This window comes from Salvelinus namaycush, chromosome 22 (assembly GCF_016432855.1).
Source record: "Salvelinus namaycush isolate Seneca chromosome 22, SaNama_1.0, whole genome shotgun sequence".
In the NCBI taxonomy this organism is placed as follows: Eukaryota; Metazoa; Chordata; class Actinopteri; order Salmoniformes; family Salmonidae; genus Salvelinus; species Salvelinus namaycush.
In genome coordinates, this window is record NC_052328.1 from 34,271,362 (window position 1) to 34,294,563 (window position 23,202).

Genomic DNA, 23,202 nt, shown 5'->3' on the forward strand with positions numbered 1-23,202 from the left:
CAATACATTTAGTTGATTCCCTACTAAGGTCAATACATTTAGTTGATTCCCTACTAAGTTCAATACATTTAGTTGATTCCCTACTGAGTTCAATACATTTAGTTGATTCCCTCCCTACTAAGTTCAATACATTTAGTTGATTCCCTACTAAGTTCAATACATTTAGTTGATTCCCTACTAAGGTCAATACATTTAGTTGATTCCCTACTAAGGTCAATACATTTAGTTGATTCCCTACTATGTTCACTACATTTAGTTGATTCCCTCCCTACTAAGGTCAATACATTTAGTTGATTCCCTCCCTACTAAGGTCAATACATTTAGTTGATTCCCTCCCTACTAAGTTCACTACATTTAGTTGATTCCCTCCCTACTAAGTTCACTACATTTAGTTGATTCCCTACTAAGGTCAATACATTTAGTTGATTCCCTCCCTACTAAGGTCAATACATTTAGTTGATTCCCTCCCTACTAAGTTCAATACATTTAGTTGATTCCCTACTAAGGTCAATACATTTAGTTGATTCCCTCCCTACTAAGGTCAATACATTTAGTTGATTCCCTCCCTACTAAGTTCACTACATTTAGTTGATTCCCTACTAAGTTCAATACATTTAGTTGATTCCCTCCCTACTAAGGTCAATACATTTAGTTGATTCCCTACTAAGTTCAATACATTTAGTTGATTCCCTACTAAGGTCAATACATTTAGTTGATTCCCTACTAAGTTCAATACATTTAGTTGATTCCCTACTAAGGTCAATACATTTAGTTGATTTCCTACTAAGGTCAATACATTTAGTTGATTCCCTACTGAGTTCAATACATTTAGTTGATTCCCTACTGAGTTCAATACATTTAGTTGATTCCCTACTAAGGTCAATACATTTAGTTGATTCCCTACTAAGTTCAATACATTTAGTTGATTCCCTCCCTACTAAGTTCAATACATTTAGTTGATTCACTACATTTAGTTGATTCCCTACTAACTTCAATACATTCAGTTGATTCCCTACTAAGTTCAATAAATTTAGTTGATTCCCTCCCTACTACGTTCAATACATTTAGTTGATTCCCTACTAAGTTCAATACATTTAGTTGATTCCCTCCCTACTAAGTACAATACATTTAATTGATTCCCTACTAAGTGCAATACATTTAGTTGATTCTCTACTAAGTTCAATACATTCAGTTGATTCCCTCCCTACTAAGTTCAATACATTTAGTTGATTCCCTACTAAGGTCAATACATTTAGTTGATTCCCTACTACGTTCAATACATTTAGTTGATTCCCTCCCTACTAAGTTCAATACATTTAGTTGATTCTCTACTAAGTTCAATACATTTAGTTGATTCCCTCCCTACTAAGTTCAATACATTTAGTTGATTCCCTACTAAGTTCAATACATTCAGTTGATTCCCTCCCTACTAAGTTCAATACATTCAGTTGATTCCCTACTAAGTTCAATACATTTAGTTGATTCCCTCCCTACTAAGTTCAATACATTTAGTTGATTCCCTACTAAGGTCAATACATTTAGTTGATTCCCTCCCTACTAAGGTCAATACATTTAGTTGATTCCCTACTAAGGTCAATACATTTAGTTGATTCCCTACTAAGGTCAATACATTTAGTTGATTCCCTACTAAGGTCAATACATTTAGTTGATTCCCTCCCTACTAAGGTCAATACATTTAGTTGATTTCCTACTAAGGTCAATACATTTAGTTGATTCCCTCCCTACTAAGGTCAATACATTTAGTTGATTCCCTCCCTACTAACGTCAATACATTTAGTTGATTCCCTACTAAGGTCAATACATTTAGTTGATTCTCTACTAAGGTCAATACATTTAGTTGATTCCCTACTAAGTTCAATACATTTAGTTGATTCCCTCCCTACTAAGGTCAATACATTTAGTTGATTCCCTACTAAGTTCAATACATTTAGTTGATTCCCTCCCTACTAAGTTCAATACATTTAGTTGATTCCCTCCCTACTAAGTTCAATACATTTAGTTGATTCCCTCCCTACTGAGTTCAATACATTTAATTGATTCCCTACTAAGTTCAATACATTTAGTTGATTCCCTACTAAGTTCAATACATTTAGTTGATTCCCTACTAAGTTCAATACATTTAGTTGATTCCCTACTAAGTTCAATACATTTAGTTGATTCTCTACTAACTTCAATACATTTAGTTGATTCCCTACTGAGTTCAATACATTTACTTGACTCCCTACTAAGGTCAATACATTTAGTTGATTCCCAACCTACTACGTTCAATACATTTAGTTGATTCCCTCCCTACTAAGTTCAATACATTTAGTTGATTCCCTACTAAGTTCAATACATTTAGTTGATTCCCTCCCTACTAAGTACAATACATTTAATTGATTCCCTACTAAGTTCAATACATATAGTTGATTCTCTACTAAGTTCAATACATTTAGTTGATTCCCTCCCTACTAAGTTCAATACATTTAGTTGATTCCCTACTAAGTTCAATACATTTAGTTGATTCCCTACTACGTTCAATACATTTAGTTGATTCCCTCCCTACTAAGTTCAATACATTTAGTTGATTCCCTACTAAGTTCAATACATTTAGTTGATTCCCTCCCTACTAAGTTCAATACATTTAGTTGATTCCCTACTAACTTCAATACATTCAGTTGATTCCCTCCCTACTAAGTTCAATACATTCAGTTGATTCCCTCCCTACTAAGTTCAATACATTCAGTTGATTCCCTCCCTACTAAGTTCAATACATTTAGTTGATTCCCTACTAAGTTCAATACATTTAGTTGATTCCCTCCCTACTAACGTCAATACATTTAGTTGATTCCCTACTAAGTTCAATACATTTAGTTGATTCCCTACTAAGTTCAATACATTTAGTTGATTCCCTACTAACTTCAATACATTTAGTTGATTCCCTCCCTACTAAGGTCAATACATTTAGTTGATTCCCTACTAAGGTCAATACATTTAGTTGATTCCCTCCCTACTAAGGTCAATACATTTAGTTGATTCCCTCCCTACTAAGGTCAATACATTTAGTTGATTCCCTACTAAGGTCAATACATTTAGTTGATTCTCTACTAAGGTCAATACATTTAGTTGATTCCCTACTAAGTTCAATACATTTAGTTGATTCCCTCCCTACTAAGTTCAATACATTTAGTTGATTCCCTCCCTACTAAGTTCAATACATTTAGTTGATTCCCTCCCTACTAAGTTCAATACATTTAGTTGATTCCCTCCCTACTGAGTTCAATACATTTAGTTGATTCCCTCCCTACTGAGTTCAATACATTTAATTGATTCCCTACTAAGTTCAATACATTTAGTTGATTCCCTACTAAGTTCAATACATTTAGTTGATTCCCTACTAAGTTCAATACATTTAGTTGATTCCCTACTAAGTTCAATACATTTAGTTGATTCTCTACTAACTTCAATACATTTAGTTGATTCCCTACTGAGTTCAATACATTTACTTGACTCCCTACTAAGGTCAATACATTTAGTTGATTCTCTACTAAGTTCAATACATTTAGTTGATTCCCTCCCTACTAAGTTCAATACATTTAGTTGATTCCCTCCCTACTAAGTTCAATACATTTAGTTGATTCCCTCCCTACTAAGTTCAATACATTTAGTTGATTCCCTCCCTACTAAGTTCAATACATTTAGTTGATTCCCTCCCTACTAAGTTCAATACATTTAGTTGATTCCCTCCCTACTGAGTTCAATACATTTAGTTGATTCCCTCCCTACTGAGTTCAATACATTTAATTGATTCCCTACTAAGTTCAATACATTTAGTTGATTCCCTACTAAGTTCAATACATTTAGTTGATTCCCTACTAAGTTCAATACATTTAGTTTATTCCCTCCCTACTGAGTTCAATACATTTAGTTGATTCCCTCCCTACTAAGTTCAATACATTTAGTTGATTTCCTACTAAGTTCAATACATTTAGTTGATTCCCTACTAAGTTCAATACATTTAGTTGATTCCCTACTAAGTTCAATACATTTAGTTGATTCCCTACTAAGTTCAATACATTTAGTTGATTCTCTACTAAGTTCAATACATTTAGTTGATTCTCTACTAAGTTCAATACATTTAGTTGATTCCCTACTGAGTTCAATACATTTAGTTGATTCCCTACTAAGTTCAATACATTTAGTTGATTCCCTCCCTACTAAGTTCAATACATTTAGTTGATTCCCTCCCTACTAAGTTCAATACATTTAGTTGATTCCCTCCCTACTAAGTTCAATACATTTAGTTGATTCCCTCCCTACTAAGTTCAATACATTTAGTTGATTCCCTCCCTACTAAGTTCAATACATTTAGTTGATTCCCTCCCTACTGAGTTCAATACATTTAGTTGATTCCCTCCCTACTAAGTTCAATACATTTAGTTGATTCTCTACTAAGTTCAATACATTTAGTTGATTCCCTCCCTACTAAGTTCAATACATTTAGTTGATTCCCTCCCTACTAAGTTCAATACATTTAGTTGATTCCCTCCCTACTAAGTTCAATACATTTAGTTGATTCCCTCCCTACTAAGTTCAATACATTTAGTTGATTCCCTCCCTACTAAGTTCAATACATTTAGTTGATTCCCTCCCTACTAAGTTCAATACATTTAGTTGATTCCCTCCCTACTAAGTTCAATACATTTAGTTGATTCCCTCCCTACTAAGTTCAATACATTTAGTTGATTCCCTCCCTACTAAGTTCAATACATTTAGTTGATTCTCTACTAAGTTCAATACATTTAGTTGATTCCCTCCCTACTGAGTTCAATACATTTAGTTGATTCCCTCCCTACTGAGTTCAATACATTTAGTTGATTCCCTCCCTACTGAGTTCAATACATTTAGTTGATTCCCTCCCTACTGAGTTCAATACATTTAGTTGATTCCCTCCCTACTGAGTTCAATACATTTAGTTGATTCCCTCCCTACTGAGTTCAATACATTTAGTTGATTCCCTCCCTACTGAGTTCAATACATTTAGTTGATTCCCTCCCTACTGAGTTCAATACATTTAGTTGATTCCCTCCCTACTGAGTTCAATACATTTAGTTGATTCCCTCCCTACTGAGTTCAATACATTTAGTTGATTCCCTCCCTACTGAGTTCAATACATTTAGTTGATTCCCTACTGAGTTCAATACATTTAGTTGATTCCCTACTGAGTTCAATACATTTAGTTGATTCCCTACTGAGTTCAATACATTTAGTTGATTCCCTACTGAGTTCAATACATTTAGTTGATTCCCTACTGAGTTCAATACATTTAGTTGATTCCCTACTGAGTTCAATACATTTAGTTGATTCCCTACTGAGTTCAATACATTTAGTTGATTCCCTACTGAGTTCAATACATTTAGTTGATTCCCTACTAAGTTTAATACATTTAGTTGATTCTCTACTAAGTTAAATACATTTAGTTGATTCCCTACTACGTTCAATACATTTAGTTGATTCCCTCCCTACTAAGTTCAATACATTTAGTTGATTCCCTCCCTACTAAGTTCAATACATTTAGTTGATTCCCTCCCTACTAAGTTCAATACATTTAGTTGATTCCCTCCCTACTAAGGTCAATACATTTAGTTGATTCCCTCCCTACTAAGTTTACTACATTTAGTTGATTCCCTCCCTACTAAGTTCAATACATTTAGTTGATTCCCTCCCTACTAAGTTCAATACATTTAGTTGATTCCCTCCCTACTAAGTTCAATACATTTAGTTGATTCCCTCCCTACTAAGTTCAATACATTTAGTTGATTCCCTACTAAGTTCAATACATTTAGTTGATTCCCTACTAAGTTCAATACATTTAGTTGATTCCCTCCCTACTACGTTCAATACATTTAGTTGATTCCCTCCCTACTACGTTCAATACATTTAGTTGATTCCCTCCCTACTGAGTTCAATACATTTAGTTGATTCCCTCCCTACTAAGTTCAATACATTTAGTTGATTCCCTACTAAGTTCAATACATTTAGTTGATTCCCTCCCTACTGAGTTCAATACATTTAGTTGATTCCCTCCCTACTGAGTTCAATACATTTAGTTGATTCCCTCCCTACTGAGTTCAATACATTTAGTTCATTCCCTACTGAGTTCAATACATTTAGTTCATTCCCTACTGAGTTCAATACATTTAGTTGATTCCCTCCCTACTGAGTTCAATACATTTAGTTGATTCCCTCCCTACTGAGCTCAATAAATTTAGTTGATTCCCTCCCTACTGAGTTCAATACATTTAGTTGATTCCCTCCCTACTAAGTTCAATACATTTAGTTGATTCCCTACTGAGTTCAATACATTTAGTTGATTCCCTACTGAGTTCAATACATTTAGTTGATTCCCTACTGAGTTCAATACATTTAGTTGATTCCCTACTGAGTTCAATACATTTAGTTGATTCCCTACTGAGTTCAATACATTTAGTTGATTCCCTACTGAGTTCAATACATTTAGTTGATTCCCTACTGAGTTCAATACATTTAGTTGATTCCCTACTGAGTTCAATACATTTAGTTGATTCCCTACTGAGTTCAATACATTTAGTTGATTCCCTACTGAGTTCAATACATTTAGTTGATTCCCTACTAAGTTCAATACATTTAGTTGATTCCCTACTGAGTTCAATACATTTAGTTGATTCCCTACTGAGTTCAATACATTTAGTTGATTCCCTACTGAGTTCAATACATTTAGTTGATTCCCTACTGAGTTCAATACATTTAGTTGATTCCCTACTAAGTTCAATACATTTAGTTGATTCCCTACTGAGTTCAATACATTTAGTTGATTCCCTACTAACTTCAATACATTTAGTTGATTCCCTACTAACTTCAATACATTTAGTTGATTCCCTACTAACTTCAATACATTTAGTTGATTCCCTACTAAGTTCAATACATTTAGTTGATTCCCTACTGAGTTCAATACATTTAGTTGATTCCCTCCCTACTAAGTTCAATACATTTAGTTGATTCCCTCCCTACTGAGTTCAATACATTTAGTTGATTCCCTCCCTACTAAGTTCAATACATTTAGTTGATTCCCTCCCTACTAAGTTCAATACATTTAGTTGATTCCCTCCCTACTAAGTTCAATACATTTAGTTGATTCCCTCCCTACTAAGTTCAATACATTTAGTTGATTCCCTCCCTACTAAGTTCAATACATTTAGTTGATTCCCTCCCTACTGAGTTCAATACATTTAGTTGATTCCCTCCCTACTGAGTTCAATACATTTAGTTGATTCCCTCCCTACTAAGTTCAATACATTTAGTTGATTCCCTACTAAGTTCAATACATTTAGTTGATTCCCTCCCTACTGAGTTCAATACATTTAGTTGATTCCCTCCCTACTGAGTTCAATACATTTAGTTGATTCCCTCCCTACTGAGTTCAATACATTTAGTTGATTCCCTCCCTACTGAGTTCAATACATTTAGTTGATTCCCTCCCTACTAAGTTCAATTCCCTCCCTACTGAGTTCAATACATTTAGTTGATTCCCTCCCTACTAAGTTCAATACATTTAGTTGATTCCCTACTGAGTTCAATACATTTAGTTGATTCCCTACTGAGTTCAATACATTTAGTTGATTCCCTACTGAGTTCAATACATTTAGTTGATTCCCTACTGAGTTCAATACATTTAGTTGATTCCCTACTGAGTTCAATACATTTAGTTGATTCCCTACTGAGTTCAATACATTTAGTTGATTCCCTACTGAGTTCAATACATTTAGTTGATTCCCTACTAAGTTCAATACATTTAGTTGATTCCCTACTAAGTTCAATACATTTAGTTGATTCCCTACTGAGTTCAATACATTTAGTTGATTCCCTACTGAGTTCAATACATTTAGTTGATTCCCTACTGAGTTCAATACATTTAGTTGATTCCCTACTAAGTTCAATACATTTAGTTGATTCCCTACTAAGTTCAATACATTTAATTGATTTCCTACTAAGTTCAATACTTTTAGTTGGTTCCCTACTAAGTTCACTACATTTAGTTGATTCCCTACTAACTTCAATACATTTAGTTGATTCCCTACTAAGTTCAATACATTTAGTTGGTTCCCTACTAACTTCAATACATTTAGTTGGTTCCCTACTAAGTTAAATACATTTTTTGAATATTGTTGAATTGTGTTTTAATGTCTGGATTCTGTGGTTCTGTTCGTGTTCTCCACAACAGACTTTCTAGGCCCCTGTTGATAAAGAGGTGCCGATTTGTTGCTCTTTACACAGAACAGCGTGACCCGACCATGCTACTTCCCTACGACCTTGTCCGAGAGCAGTTTAACCTCATTATACCACCTTCTAGATGTGTTCTCACTCATCAACACGAGGCTGAAACAAAAGAGTGAACGTGTGCCAGGAGATAAAACTTTCAATGGGGACAGATGTTTTCCTCTGGGTCACAATGCAGGAGGACGACAGCTCGTTTCAGCCCCCAAAAACGGCCTCGGAAAACAGTCCATCTTTCAAACGTTGGGGGGCCCCTGTCATGCAGTGATATCCTGGCTGGCTGAGGCGGTTAGAGAGAGAGAGAGCCAGGCTGCAGGTGCTTCCTGTGGGGCTGAGGGAAGAGCTAGAGGGGGAGAGGGGGAAGAACTCAGGCTTCCTCTGGCCTGCAGACTGAAGAGGGTGAGCAGCAGACTGAAGAGGGTGAGCCGCAGACTGAAGAGGGTGAGCCGCAGACTGAAGAGGGTGAGCCGCAGACTGAAGAGGGTGAGCTGCAAGCTGCAGACTGAAGAGGGTGAGCCGCAGACTGAAGAGGGTGAGCCGCAGACTGAAGAGGGTGAGCCGCAGACTGAAGAGGGTGAGCCGCAGACTGAAGAGGGTGAGCCGCAGACTGAAGAGGGTGAGCCGCAGACTGAAGAGGGTGAGCCGCAGACTGAAGAGGGTGAGCAGCAGACTGAAGAGGGTGAGCCGCAGACTGAAAAGGGTGAGCCGCAGACTGAAGAGGGTGAGCCGCAGACTGAAGAGGGTGAGCCGCAGACTGAAGAGGGTGAGCAGCAGACTGAAGAGGGTGAGCCGCAGACTGAAAAGGGTGAGCCGCAGACTGAAGAGGGTGAGCCACAGAACTCCCAGCCTGGCACCATTGTGCTCAACCCCCCCAACTCCCCGTGACACTGGCTGTGCACGACAACGAGACGAACCAACCGCTCCGTCACTGACACCCATGGGCCAGGAGAAGCAAAAAACCAGGGAATAACTAATAGAATGTAAATGTAGACCTGTGGAGCGCCCTGCACCGACTGACCCAGATACAGCCTTGGCTCCTAACTGTGACTTGTGAAAAAGGACCGTTGTGACAAGAGCATGATGCCATTAGCAACACTCTGTCCCAAGTTATCGACAAACTAAATGTGTTTTATAAATTCGGCTCCAGAATCCTGCATCGATGTCCCGATCTTGATTCACAGAAACATTTGACTGCCTCCATTAGGAAATGGAGCTGGAGAACTGACTTCCAGTGGCATTGACTTTATCCACCACAGATCTGTCGTTATTCTTTCTTCAAAAACACGAATTGAAACGGTATTGGCTTCACTTAAAAAAATAAAGAAAAGTTGTGTTTGGTGCAAACGTCAAAGTACACGTAGATGCCATATCTAAAACCCCTGCAGCACTCCAATGGACCCCAACGCTCTTACAAAGATGTTCTGGGAGTTTGTTTCGCTCTGGACACCAAGATGAGCCAAATCCACGACACACTGGAGAAGATGATAAATCTCTAAAACGGTGAATAAGCTGTTGGAGGGAAAGACGCTAGAAAACACACAGCAGAACATGTCAGTTGAGAATCATTTCATTGGTTCATGGAATCGAAGCTGGTAGAAATGGACAACTTATTGGTCAAGAGAAGCTTGGTCCTTCCCTCTCAGGTGAACATTGCTCATCGCACCGGACCAACGACAGGCCTCCAGTTGGAACTGTATGGATCACCTTTAACACGACCCTTCAACAACAACACGACCCGCCCCTTCAACGACAACACGACCCTTCAACAACAACACGACCCGCCCCTTCAACGACAACACGACCCGCCCCTTCAACAACAACAAGACCCGCCCCTTCAACAACAAGACCCGCCCCTTCAACAACAAGACCCGCCCCTTCAACAACAACAAGACCCGCCCCTTCAACAACAAGACCCGCCCCTTCAACAACAAGACCCGCCCCTTCAACAACAAGACCCGCCCCTTCAACAACAAGACCCGCCCCTTCACGGAAGCAATTGACTCTAACGAGAGGCAACGCTGGATTCAACTCCCCCGACTACGAACATGCTTTCTGATCCGGTGGGCACGGGACCACGAACATGCTTTCTGATCCGGTGGGCACGGGACCACGAACATGCTTTCTGATCCGGTGGGCACGGGACCACGAACATGCTTTCTGATCCTGTGGGCACGGGACCACGAACATGCTTACTGATCCGGTGGGCACGGGACCACAAACATGCTTTCTGATCCTGTGGGCACGGGACCACGAACATGCTTTCTGATCCGGTGGGCACGGGACCACGAACATGCTTACTGATCCGGTGGGCACGGGAACACAAACATGCTTTCTGATCCGGTGGTCACGGGACCACGAACATGCTTTCTGATCCGGTGGTCACGGGACCACGAACATGCTTTCTGATCCTGTGGGCACGGGACCACGAACATGCTTTCTGATCCGGTGGGCACGGGACCACGAACATGCTTTCTGATCCGGTGGGCACGGGACCACGAACATCCTTTCTGATCCGGTGGGCACGGGACCACGAACATGCTTTCTGATCCGGTGGACACGGGACCACGAACATGCTTTCTGATCCGGTGGACACGGGACCACGAACATGCTTTCTGATCCGGTGGGCACGGGACCACGAACATGCTTTCTGATCCGGTGGGCACGGGACCACGAACATGCTTTCTGATCCGGTGGGCACGGGACCACGAACATGCTTTCTGATCCGGTGGGCACGGGACCACGAACATGCTTTCTGATCCGGTGGGCACGGGACCACGAACATGCTTTCTGATCCGGTGGGCACGGGACCACGAACATCCTTTCTGATCCGGTGGGCACGGGACCACGAACATGTGCATAATACGGTCTAACACCCACAAACATCCCAGGTATGACAGAATGATTTTTACAAATCTGCCATAGACTTTAAAATTCATTATAGATTTGCTTTTATCAAGACTAACTCTAAGTCTCAGGAATACCTGGGATGCAAAACAGATCTATAAATGGAGGCTGTATTATTTTGAACTATGGTCGCCGTTTCCCCACCCTTGGTTACGTGGTTGGGCATAATCGCCGTTTTCCCACCCTTGGTTACGTGGTTGGGCATAATCGCCGTTTTCCCACCCTTGGTTACGTGGTTGGGCATAATCGCCGTTTTCCCCACCCTTGGTTACGTGGTTGGGCATAATCGCCGTTTTCCCACCCTTGGTTACGTGGTTGGGCATAATCGCCGTTTTCCCACCCTTGGTTACGTGGTTGGGCATAATCGCCGTTTCCCCACCCTTGGTTACGTGGTTGGGCATAATCGCCGTTTTCCCACCCTTGGTTACGTGGTTGGGCATAATCGCCGTTTTCCCACCCTTGGTTACGTGGTTGGGCATAATCGCCGTTTTCCCACCCTTGGTTACGTGGTTGGGCATAATCACATCTCTTGGATTGTGCATTGTCCGTTCTCATATAGACAAATCAATACGGATATACCATAAACCGAACCAAGTAGACATCATTTCACTCCACAATGGGATTTACTCTCAGATGTGATAGTAATTCAGTCAAGAAAGCAGCCATGCGCTATCTATATTCAACCCCCGTCTGTCTGTGGCCGGGTGTTTCACTAACCCGTCTGTCTGTCTGTGGCCGGGTGTTTCACTAACCCGTCTGTCTGTCTGTGGCCGGGTGTTTCACTAACCCGTCTGTCTGTGGCCAGGTGTTTTCACTAACCCGTCTGTCTGTCTGTCTGTCTGTCGTTGGCCGGGTGTTTCACTAACCCGTTGGTCTGTGGCCGGGTGTTTCACTAACCCGTCTGTCTGTGGCCGGGTGTTTCACTAACCCGTCTGTCTGTCTGTCTGTCTGTCTGTCTGTGGCCGGGTGTTTCACTAACCCGTCTGTCTGTGGCCGGGTGTTTCATTAACCCGTCTGTCTGTGGCCGGGTGTTTCACTAACCCGTCTGTCTGTCTGTGGCCGGGTGTTTCATTAACCCGTCTGTCTGTCTGTGGCCGGGTGTTTCATTAACCCGTCTGTCTGTCTGTCTGTGGCCGGGTGTTTCATTAACCCGTCTGTCTGTCTGTCTGTGGCCGGGTGTTTCATTAACCCGTCTGTCTGTGGCCGGGTGTTTCATTAACCCGTCTGTCCGTCTGTCTGTCTGTCTGTCTGTGGCCGGGTGTTTCATTAACCCGTCTGTCTGTCTGTGGCCGGGTGTTTCATTAACCCGTCTGTCTGTGGCCGGGTGTTTCACTAACCCGTCTGTCTGTGGCCGGGTGTTTCACTAACCCGTCTGTCTGTGGCCGGGTGTTTCACTAACCCGTCTGTCTGTGGCCGGGTGTTTCATTAACCCGTCTGTCTGTGGCCGGGTGTTTCACTAACCCGTCTGTCTGTGGCCGGGTGTTTCACTCAGTTTAGATCTTGTTTATCCTTTAGACCTGCCCAGAGGGAACCCACTAGTAGAATATCCCAGAGGGAACTGAAGAGTAATGACAAAATCATGACACGTTGAATGGTTTATACTCTGTCCCTATCAAACAGCCACTGGACAAACAGTATTAGGTTTATTCTACTATTTCAGCCACACCCGTTGCTGACAGGTGTACAAAATCAAGCACACAGCCATGCAATCTCCATAGACAAACATTGGCAGTAGAATAGCCTTACTGAAGAGCTCAGTGACTTGTAACATGACACCGTCATAGGATGCTTCTACACCTGCATTGCTTGCTGTTTTAGTCTGGGTTTCTGTATTGCACTTTGTGACATTGGCTGATGTAAGAAGGACTGTATAAACACATTTGATTGATTGATTGCCACCTTTCCAACAAGTCAGTTCATCACATTTCTGCCCTGCTAGAGACGCCCCGGTCAACTGTAAGTGCTGTTACTGTGAAGTGGAAATGTCTAGGAGCAACAACGGCTCAGCCGCGAGGTGGTAGGCCACACGAGCTAACAGAACAGGACTGCCGAGTGCTGAAGCGTGAAGCGTGAAGAAAAAAAAAAAATCGCCTGTCCTCTGTTGCAACACTCACTACCGAAATCCAAACTGCTTCTCGAAGCAACGTCAGCACAATAACTGTTCGTCGGGAGCTTGATGAAATGGGTTTCCGTGGCCTTAAGCAAACAAGAAAATGCTTATCCAGAGGTGACGCTCCTAGTGGACAGTGATTTGAATGCAAAATGAAATCCGTCTTAGCTCATTTCTACCAGCATGTCACCTGTGCAACTAGAGGCAAATTATTATTATTTTTAAATACTCTATATCAATTTTACTCTACACACAGAAACACAGACAAAGCTCACCCTCATTTTCAATCTCTCCCTGACCCACTGTAATACCTACATGTTTCCAGCAGAACACCATAGTCCCCTGCGCCTAATAATGCCAAGGTAACCTGTCTAAATGACTATCGCCCAATAGCATCTGTTAGCCATGAAAAGTTTTGAAAGGCTGGTCATAGGCAGATATCAACACCCTCATCCCAGACACCCTAGACCCACTCCAATTCGCATACCGCCCCAACAGATCCACAGATGATGAACTCTTTATTGCACCACAATGGTCTCCTAGACAAGAAGAACACCTGATGTGAGAATGCTGTTAATTGACTAATATCTCAACACCATAGTGATGAGCTTGGAGGGCACTAAGCTAAGAACCCTGTGACTGAACCCTCTGCAACTGGATCCTGGACTTCCTGACGGGCCGCTCCCAGGTGGTGAGGGTAGGCAACAACACATCTGCCACGCTGACCCTGAACACGGGGGCCCCTCAGGGGTGCGTGCTCAGTCCCCTCCTATACTCCCTGTTCACCCACGACTGAGTGGACACGCACAACTCCAACACCATCCTTAAGTTTACTGACAACACAACGGTGGTAGGCCTGATCATCCGACAATGAGACCGCCTATAGGGAGGAAGTCAGAGACCTGGCAGTGTGGTGCCAGGACAACAACCTCTCCCCTCAACTGCAGCAAGACAAAGGAGCTGATTGTGGACTACAGGAAACGGAGGGCCGAGCACGCCCCCATTCACATCGACGGGGCTGTAGTGGAGTGGGCCGAGGGCTTCAAGGTCCTTGGTGTCCACGTTACTAAGGACCTATCATGGTCCACAAACACCAACACAGTCTCGAAGAGGGAACGACAACGCCTCTTTCCTCTCAGGGAGGTAGAAAAGATTTGGGATGGTCCCACAGATCCTCAAAACGTTCTACAGCTACACCATTGAGAGGATCTCGACTGGCTGCATCACCGCCTGGTATAGCAACTGGCATCCGACCGCAGAGGGTAGTGCTAACCAACTAGTACGTCACTGGGGACACGCTCCCTGCCATCCAGGACCTCTATACCAGACAGTGTCAGAGGGTAGTGCTAACCAACCAGTACGTCACTGGGGACGCGCTCCATGCCATCCAGGACCTCTATACCAGACAGTGTCAGAGGGTAGTGCGTACGGCCCAGTACACCACTGGGGACGAGCTCCCTGCCATCCAGGACCTCTATACCAGACAGTGTGAGAGGGTAGTGGGTACGGCCCAGTACACCACTGGGGACGAGCTCCCTGCCATCCAGGACCTCTATACCAGACAGTGTCAGAGGGTAGTGGGTACGGCCCAGTACACCACTGGGGACGAGCTCCCTGCCATCCAGGACCTCTATACCAGGTGGTGTCAGAGGGTAGTGGGTACGGCCCAGTACACCACTGGGGACGAGCTCCCTGCCATCCAGGACCTCTATAGCAGGGGGTGTCAGAGGGTAGTGGGTACGGCCCAGTACACCACTGGGGACGAGCTCCCTGCCATCCAGGACCTCTATACCAGACAGTGTCAGAGGGTAGTGGGTACGGCCCAGTACGCCACTGGGGACGAGCTCCCTGCCATCCAGGACCTCTATACCAGGCGGTGTCAGAGGGTAGTGGGTACGGCCCAGTACACCACTGGGGACGAGCTCCCTGCCATCCAGGAACTCTATACCAGGTGGTGTCAGAGGGTAGTGGGTACGGCTCAGTACACCACTGGGGGCGAGCTCCCTGCCATCCAGGACCTCTATACCAGACAGTGTCAGAGGGTAGTGGGTACGGCCCAGTACACCACTGGGGACGAGCTCCCTGCCATCCAGGACCTCTATACCAGGCAGTGTCAGAGGGTAGTGGGTACGGCCCAGTACACCACTGGGGACGAGCTCCCTGCCATCCAGGACCTCTATACCAGACAGTGTCAGAGGGTAGTGGGTACGGCCCAGTACACCACTGGGGACGAGCTCCCTGCCATCCAGGACCTCTATACCAGGCAGTGTCAGAGGGTAGTGGGTACGGCCCAGTACACCACTGGGGACGAGCTCCCTGCCATCCAGGACCTCTATACCAGACAGTGTCAGAGGCAGGCCCTAAAGATAGGCATCTCTCTGCTACCGCATGGCAAGTGTTACCAATGCACCAAGTCTAGAACCAACAGGACGGTGAACAGCTTAAACCAGAAGAACGCTAAATAGTTAAATAGTTAACCGGACTATCTGCATTGACCCTTTTGACTCATCACATACGCTGACGGGGCTGTAGTGGAGTGGGTCGACGCTGCTGCAACTGTTAATGATCTATCCTGTTGCTTATTCACTTAGCGACTTCAATTACCTGTAGCCCTGCACATGGTACTGGTAGAGGTAGCCTAGTGGTTAGAGCGTTGGGCCAGTAACCCTGTCTATAGCCAAGTTATTACCTGTAGCCCTGTACATGGTACTGGTACTGGTAGAGGTAGCCTAGTGGTTAGAGCGTTGGGCCAGTAACCCTGTCTATAGCCAAGTTATTACCTGTAGCCCTGTACATGGTACTGGTACTGGTAGAGGTAGCCTAGTGGTTAGAGCGTTGGGCCAGTAACCCTGTCTATAGCCAAGTTATTACCTGTAGCCCTGCACATGGTACTGGTACAGGTAGCCTAGTGGTTAGAGCGTTGGGCCAGTAACCCTGTCTATAGCCAAGTTATTACCTGTAGCCCTGCACATGGTACTGGTACTGGTAGAGGTAGCCTAATGGTTAGAGTGTTGTGCCAGTAACCCTGTCTATAGCCAAGTTATTACCTGTAGCCCTGCACATGGTACTGGTACTGGTAGAGGTAGCCTAGTGGTTAGAGTGTTGGGCCAGTAACCCTGTCTATAGCCAAGTTATTACCTGTAGCCCTGCACATGGTACTGGTACTGGTAGAGGTAGCCTAGTGGTTAGAGCGTTGGGCCAGTAACCCTGTCTATAGCCAAGTTATTACCTGTAGCCCTGCACATGGTACTGGTACTGGTAGAGGTAGCCTAGTGGTTAGAGCGTTGGGCCAGTAACCCTGTCTATAGCCAAGTTATTACCTGTAGCCCTGCACATGGTACTGGTACTGGTAGAGGTAGCCTAGTGGTTAGAGTGTTGGGCCAGTAACCCTGTCTATAGCCAAGTTATTACCTGTAGCCCTGTACATGGTACTGGTACTGGTAGAGGTAGCCTAGTGGTTAGAGCGTTGGGCCAGTAACCCTGTCTATAGCCAAGTTATTACCTGTAGCCCTGTACATGGTACTGGTACTGGTAGAGGTAGCCTAGTGGTTAGAGCGTTGGGCCAGTAACCCTGTCTATAGCCAAGTTATTACCTGTAGCCCTGCACATGGTACTGGTACTGGTAGAGGTAGCCTAGTGGTTAGAGCGTTGGGCCAGTAACCCTGTCTATAGCCAAGTTATTACCTGTAGCCCTGCACATGGTACTGGTACTGGTAGAGGTAGCCTAGTGGTTAGAGCGTTGGGCCAGTAACCCTGTCTATAGCCAAGTTATTACCTGTAGCCCTGCACATGGTACTGGTACTGGTAGAGGTAGCCTAGTGGTTAGAGCGTTGGGCCAGTAACCCTGTCTATAGCCAAGTTATTACCTGTAGCCCTGCACATGGTACTGGTACTGGTAGAGGTAGCCTAGTGGTTAGAGCGTTGGGCCAGTAACCCTGTCTATAGCCAAGTTATTACCTGTAGCCCTGCACATGGTACTGGTACTGGTAGAGGTAGCCTAGTGGTTAGAGCGTTGGGCCAGTAACCCTGTCTATAGCCAAGTTATTACCTGTAGCCCTGCACATGGTACTGGTACTGGTAGAGGTAGCCTAGTGGTTAGAGCGTTGGGCCAGTAACCCTGTCTATAGCCAAGTTATTACCTGTAGCCCTGCACATGGTACTGGTACTGGTAGAGGTAGCCTAGTGGTTAGAGCGTTGGGCCAGTAACCCAAAAGTTGCTGGATCGAATCCCCAAGCTGACAAGGTAAAAATCTGTTGTTCTGCCCATGAGCCGAAGACGTGGATGTCGATTTCAGGCAGCCTCCACCACCTCTCTGATTCAGAGGGGTTAAACGCGGAAAGACTCATTTCAGTTGAAGGCATTCAGTTGTACAACTGACTAGGGATCCCCCCTTTCTATATAGCCAAGTTATTACCTCGTACCCCTGCACATGGACTTGGTACTGGTACCCCTGTCTATAGCCAAGTTATTACCTCGTAGCCCTGCACATGGACTTGGTACTGGTACCTGTCTATAGCCAAGTTATTACCTCGTACCCCTGCACATGGACTTGGTACTGGTACCCTGTCTATAGCCAAGTTATTACCTCGTACCCCTGCACATGGACTTGGTACTGGTACCCTGTCAATAGCCAAGTTATTACCTCGTAGCCCTGCACATGGACTTGGTACTGGTACCCTGTCTATAGCCAAGTTATTACCTCGTACCCCTGCACATGGACTTGGTACTGGTACCCTGTCTATAGCCAAGTTATTACCTCGTAGCCCTGCACATGGCCTTGGTACTGGTACCCTGTCTATAGCCAAGTTATTACCTCGTACCCCTGCACATGGACTTGGTACTGGTACCCTGTCTATAGCCAAGTTATTACCTCGTACCCCTGCACATGGACTTGGTACTGGTACCCTGTCTATAGCCAAGTTATTACCTCGTAGCCCTGCACATGGACTTCGTACTGGTACCCTGTCTATAGCCAAGTTATTACCTCGTAGCCCTGCACATGGACTTGGTACTGGTACCCCTGTCTATAGCCAAGTTATTACCTCGTACCCCTGCACATGGACTTGGTACTGGTACCCTGTCTATAGCCAAGTTATTACCTCGTAGCCCTGCACATGGACTTGGTACTGGTACCCTGTCTATAGCCAAGTTATTACCTCGTAGCCCTGCACATGGACTTGGTACTGGTACCCTGTCTATAGCCAAGTTATTACCTCGTACCCCTGCACATGGACTTGGTACTGGTACCCCTGTCTATAGCCAAGTTATTACCTCGTACCCCTGCACATGGACTTGGTACTGGTACCCCTGTCTATAGCCAAGTTATTACCTCGTACCCCTGCACATGGACTTGGTACTGGTACCCCTGTCTATAGCCAAGTTATTACCTCGTAGCCCTGCACATGGACTTGGTACTGGTACCCTGTCTATAGCCAAGTTATTACCTCGTACCCCTGCACATGGACTTGGTACTGGTACCCTGTCTATAGCCAAGTTATTACCTCGTACCCCTGCACATGGACTTGGTACTGGTACCCTGTCTATAGCCAAGTTATTACCTCGTAGCCCTGCACATGGACTTGGTACTGGTACCCTGTCTATAGCCAAGTTATTACCTCGTAGCCCTGCACATGGACTTGGTACTGGTACCCTGTCTATAGCCAAGTTATTACCTCGTACCCCTGCACATGGACTTGGTACTGGTACCCTGTCTATAGCCAAGTTATTACCTCGTACCCCTGCACATGGACTTGGTACTGGTAGACATTTAAATAGTGATCCATTCTGACTGCTACATATCTATTTAAATAGTGATCCATTCTGCTACATATCTATTTAAATAGTGATCCATTCTGACTGCTACATATCTATTTAAATAGTGATCCATTCTGACTGCTACATATCTATTTAAATAGCAATCTATTCTGACTGCTACATATCTATTTAAATAGTGATCCATTCTGCTACATATCTATTTAAATAGTGATCCATTCTGACTGCTACATATCTATTTAAATAGCAATCTATTCTGACTGCTACATATCTATTTAAATAGTGATCCATTCTGACTGCTACATATCTATTTAAATAGTGATCCATTCTGCTACATATCTATTTAAATAGTGATCCATTCTGCTACATATCTATTTAAATAGTGATCCATTCTGACTGCTACATATCTATTTAAATAGTGATCCATTCTGACTGCTACATATCTATTTAAATAGTGATCCATTCTGACTGCTACATATCTATTTAAATAGTGATCCATTCTGACTGCTACATATCTATTTAAATAGTGATCCATTCTAACTACTACATATCTATTTAAATAGTGATCCATTCTGACTGCTACATATCTATTTAAATAGTGATCCATTCTAACTACTACATATCTATTTAAATAGTGATCCATTCTAACTACTACATATCTATTTAAATAGTGATCCATTCTGACTGCTACATATCTATTTAAATAGTGATCCATTCTAACTGCTACATATCTATTTAAATAGTGATCCATTCTAACTGCTACATATCTATTTAAATAGTGATCCATTCTAACTGCTACATATCTATTTAAATAGTGATCCATTCTAACTGCTACATATCTATTTAAATAGTGATCCATTCTAACTGCTACATATCTATTTAAATAGTGATCCATTCTAACTGCTACATATCTCCCCCAAGCGCCACAGCCCAGCCCCCAGCGCCACAGCCCAGCACCACAGTCCAGCCCCCCAGCCAGCACCACAGTCCAGCCCCCCAGCCAGCACCACAGTCCAGCCCCCCAGCCAGCACCACAGTCCAGCCCCCCAGCCAGCACCACAGTCCAGCCCTCTAGCCAGCACCACAGTCCAGCCCTCCAGCCAGCACCACAGTCCAGCCCCCCAGCCAGCACCACAGTCCAGCCCCCCAGCCAGCACCACAGTCCAGCCCCCCAGCCAGCACCACAGTCCAGCCCCCCAGCCAGCACCACAGTCCAGCCCTCCAGCCAGCACCACAGTCCAGCCCTCCAGCCAGCACCACAGTCCAGCCCCCCAGCCAGCACCACAGTCCAGCCCTCCAGCCAGCACCACAGTCCAGCACCACAGTCCAGCCCCCCAGCACCACAGTCCAGCCCCCCAGCACCACAGTCCAGCCCCCCAGCACCACAGTCCAGCCCTCCAGCAGGCACCACAGTCCAGCCCCCCAGCACCACAGTCCAGCCCCCCAGCACCACAGCCCAGCCCCCCAGCGCCAGTCCAGCCCCCCAGCCAGCACCACAGTCCAGCCCTCCAGCCAGCACCACAGTCCAGCCCTCCAGCCAGCACCACAGTCCAGCCCTCCAGCCAGCACCACAGTCCAGCCCCCCAGCCCCCCAGCGCCATCCATTCTAACTGCTACATATCTATTTAAATAGTGATCCATTCTAACTGCTACATATCTATTTAAATAGTGATCCATTCTGACTGCTACATATCTATTTAAATAGTGATCCATTCTAACTACTACATATCTATTTAAATAGTGATCCATTCTAACTACTACATATCTATTTAAATAGTGATCCATTCTGCTACATATCTATTTAAATAGTGATCCATTCTGACTGCTACATATCTATTTAAATAGTGATCCATTCTAACTGCTACATATCTATTTAAATAGTGATCCATTCTAACTGCTACATATCTATTTAAATAGTGATCCATTCTGCTACATATCTATTTAAATAGTGATCCATTCTGACTGTGGTGCTGACCCTGCCAGCACCACAGTCCAGCCCTCCAGCCAGCACCACAGTCCAGCCCTCCAGCCAGCACCACAGTCCAGCCCCCCAGCCAGCACCACAGTCCAGCCCCCCAGCACCACAGCCCAGCCTCCCAGCACCACAGTCCAGCCCCCCAGCCAGCACCACAGTCCAGCCCTCCAGCCAGCACCACAGTCCAGCCCTCCAGCCAGCACCACAGTCCAGCCCCCCAGCACCACAGTCCAGCCCTCCAGCCAGCACCACAGTCCAGCCCCCCAGCCCTCCAGCCAGCACCACAGTCCAGCCCCCCAGCACCACAGTCCAGCCCTCCAGCCAGCACCACAGTCCAGCCCCCCAGCCAGCACCACAGTCCAGCCCCCCAGCCAGCACCACAGTCCAGCCAGCAACACAGTCCAGCCCCCCAGCCAGCACCACAGTCCAACCCTCCAGCCAGCACCACAGTCCAGCCCCCAAGCCAGCACCACAGTCCAGCCCCCCAGCACCACAGTCCAGCCCCCAGCACCACAGTCCAGCCCTCCAGCAGGCACCACAGTCCAGCCCCCCAGCACCACAGTCCAGCCCCCCAGCACCACAGCCCAGCCCCCCAGCGCCACAGTCCAGCCCCCCAGCCAGCACCACAGTCCAGCCCTCCAGCCAGCACCACAGTCCAGCCCCCCAGCCAGCACCACAGACCAGCCCCCCAGCCCCCCAGCGCCACAGTCCAGCCCCCAAGCGTCACAGTCCAGCCCCCAGCCCTCCTGCCAGCGACACAGTCCAGCCCCCAAGCGCCACAGCCCAGCCCCCAGCGCCACAGCCCAGCACCACAGTCCAGCCCCCCAGCCAGCACCACAGTCCAGCCCCCCAGCCAGCACCACAGTCCAGCCCCCCAGCCAGCACCACAGTCCAGCCCCCCAGCCAGCACCACAGTCCAGCCCTCTAGCCAGCACCACAGTCCAGCCCTCCAGCCAGCACCACAGTCCAGCCCCCCAGCCAGCACCACAGTCCAGCCCCCCAGCCAGCACCACAGTCCAGCCCCCCAGCCAGCACCACAGTCCAGCCCCCCAGCCAGCACCACAGTCCAGCCCCCCAGCCAGCACCACAGTCCAGCCCCCCAGCCAGCACCACAGTCCAGCCCTCCAGCCAGCACCACAGTCCAGCCCTCCAGCCAGCACCACAGTCCAGCACCACAGTCCAGCCCCCCAGCACCACAGTCCAGCCCTCCAGCAGGCACCACAGTCCAGCCCCCCAGCACCACAGTCCAGCCCCCCAGCACCACAGCCCAGCCCCCCAGCCAGCACCACAGTCCAGCCCTCCAGCCAGCACCACAGTCCAGCCCTCCAGCCAGCACCACAGTCCAGCCCTCCAGCCAGCACCACAGTCCAGCCCCCCAGCCAGCACCACAGTCCAGCCCCCCAGCCCCCCAGCGCCACAGTCCAGCCCCCAAGCGCCACAGCCCAGCCCCCAGCGCCACAGCCCAGCTCCCAGCACCACAGCCCAGCACCACAGTCCAGCCCTCCTGCCAGCGACACAGTCCAGCCCCCAGCCCTCCAGCCAGCACCACAACCCAGCACCACAACCCAGCACCACAGCCCAGCACCACAGTCCAGCCCCCCATCCAGCCCCCCAGCACCATAGTCCGGCCCCCCATCCAGCCCCTCAGCACCACAGTCCGGCCCCCAAGCGTCACAGTCCAGCCCCCAGCCCTCCTGCCAGCGACACAGTCCAGCCCCCAAGCGCCACAGCCCAGCCCCCAGCGCCACAGCCCAGCTCCCAGCACCACAGTCCAGCCCCCCATCCAGCCCCCCAGCGCCACAGTCCGGCCCCCAAGCGTCACAGTCCAGCCCCCAGCCCTCCTGCCAGCGACACAGTCCAGCCCCCAAGCGCCACAGCCCAGCCCCCAGCGCCACAGCCCAGCTCCCAGCACCACAGCCCAGCACCACAGTCCAGCCCTCCTGCCAGCGACACAGTCCAGCCCCCAGCCCTCCAGCCAGCACCACAACCCAGCACCACAACCCAGCACCACAACCCAGCACCACAACCCAGCACCACAGTCCAGCCCTCCAGCCAGCACCACAATCCAGCCCCCCAGCCAGCACCACAGTCCAGCCCCCCAGCCAGCACCACAGTCCAGCCCTATAT

General features: G+C 46.4%; 1 protein-coding gene across 1 annotated transcript in view; it reads right to left on the minus strand.

Annotated features, from left to right (window-relative positions):
- Positions 1-23,202, minus strand: part of LOC120017857 (exocyst complex component 6-like) — a 63,482-nt gene that overhangs the window by 35,005 nt on the left and 5,275 nt on the right. The gene's annotated exons all lie outside the window — the stretch shown is intronic.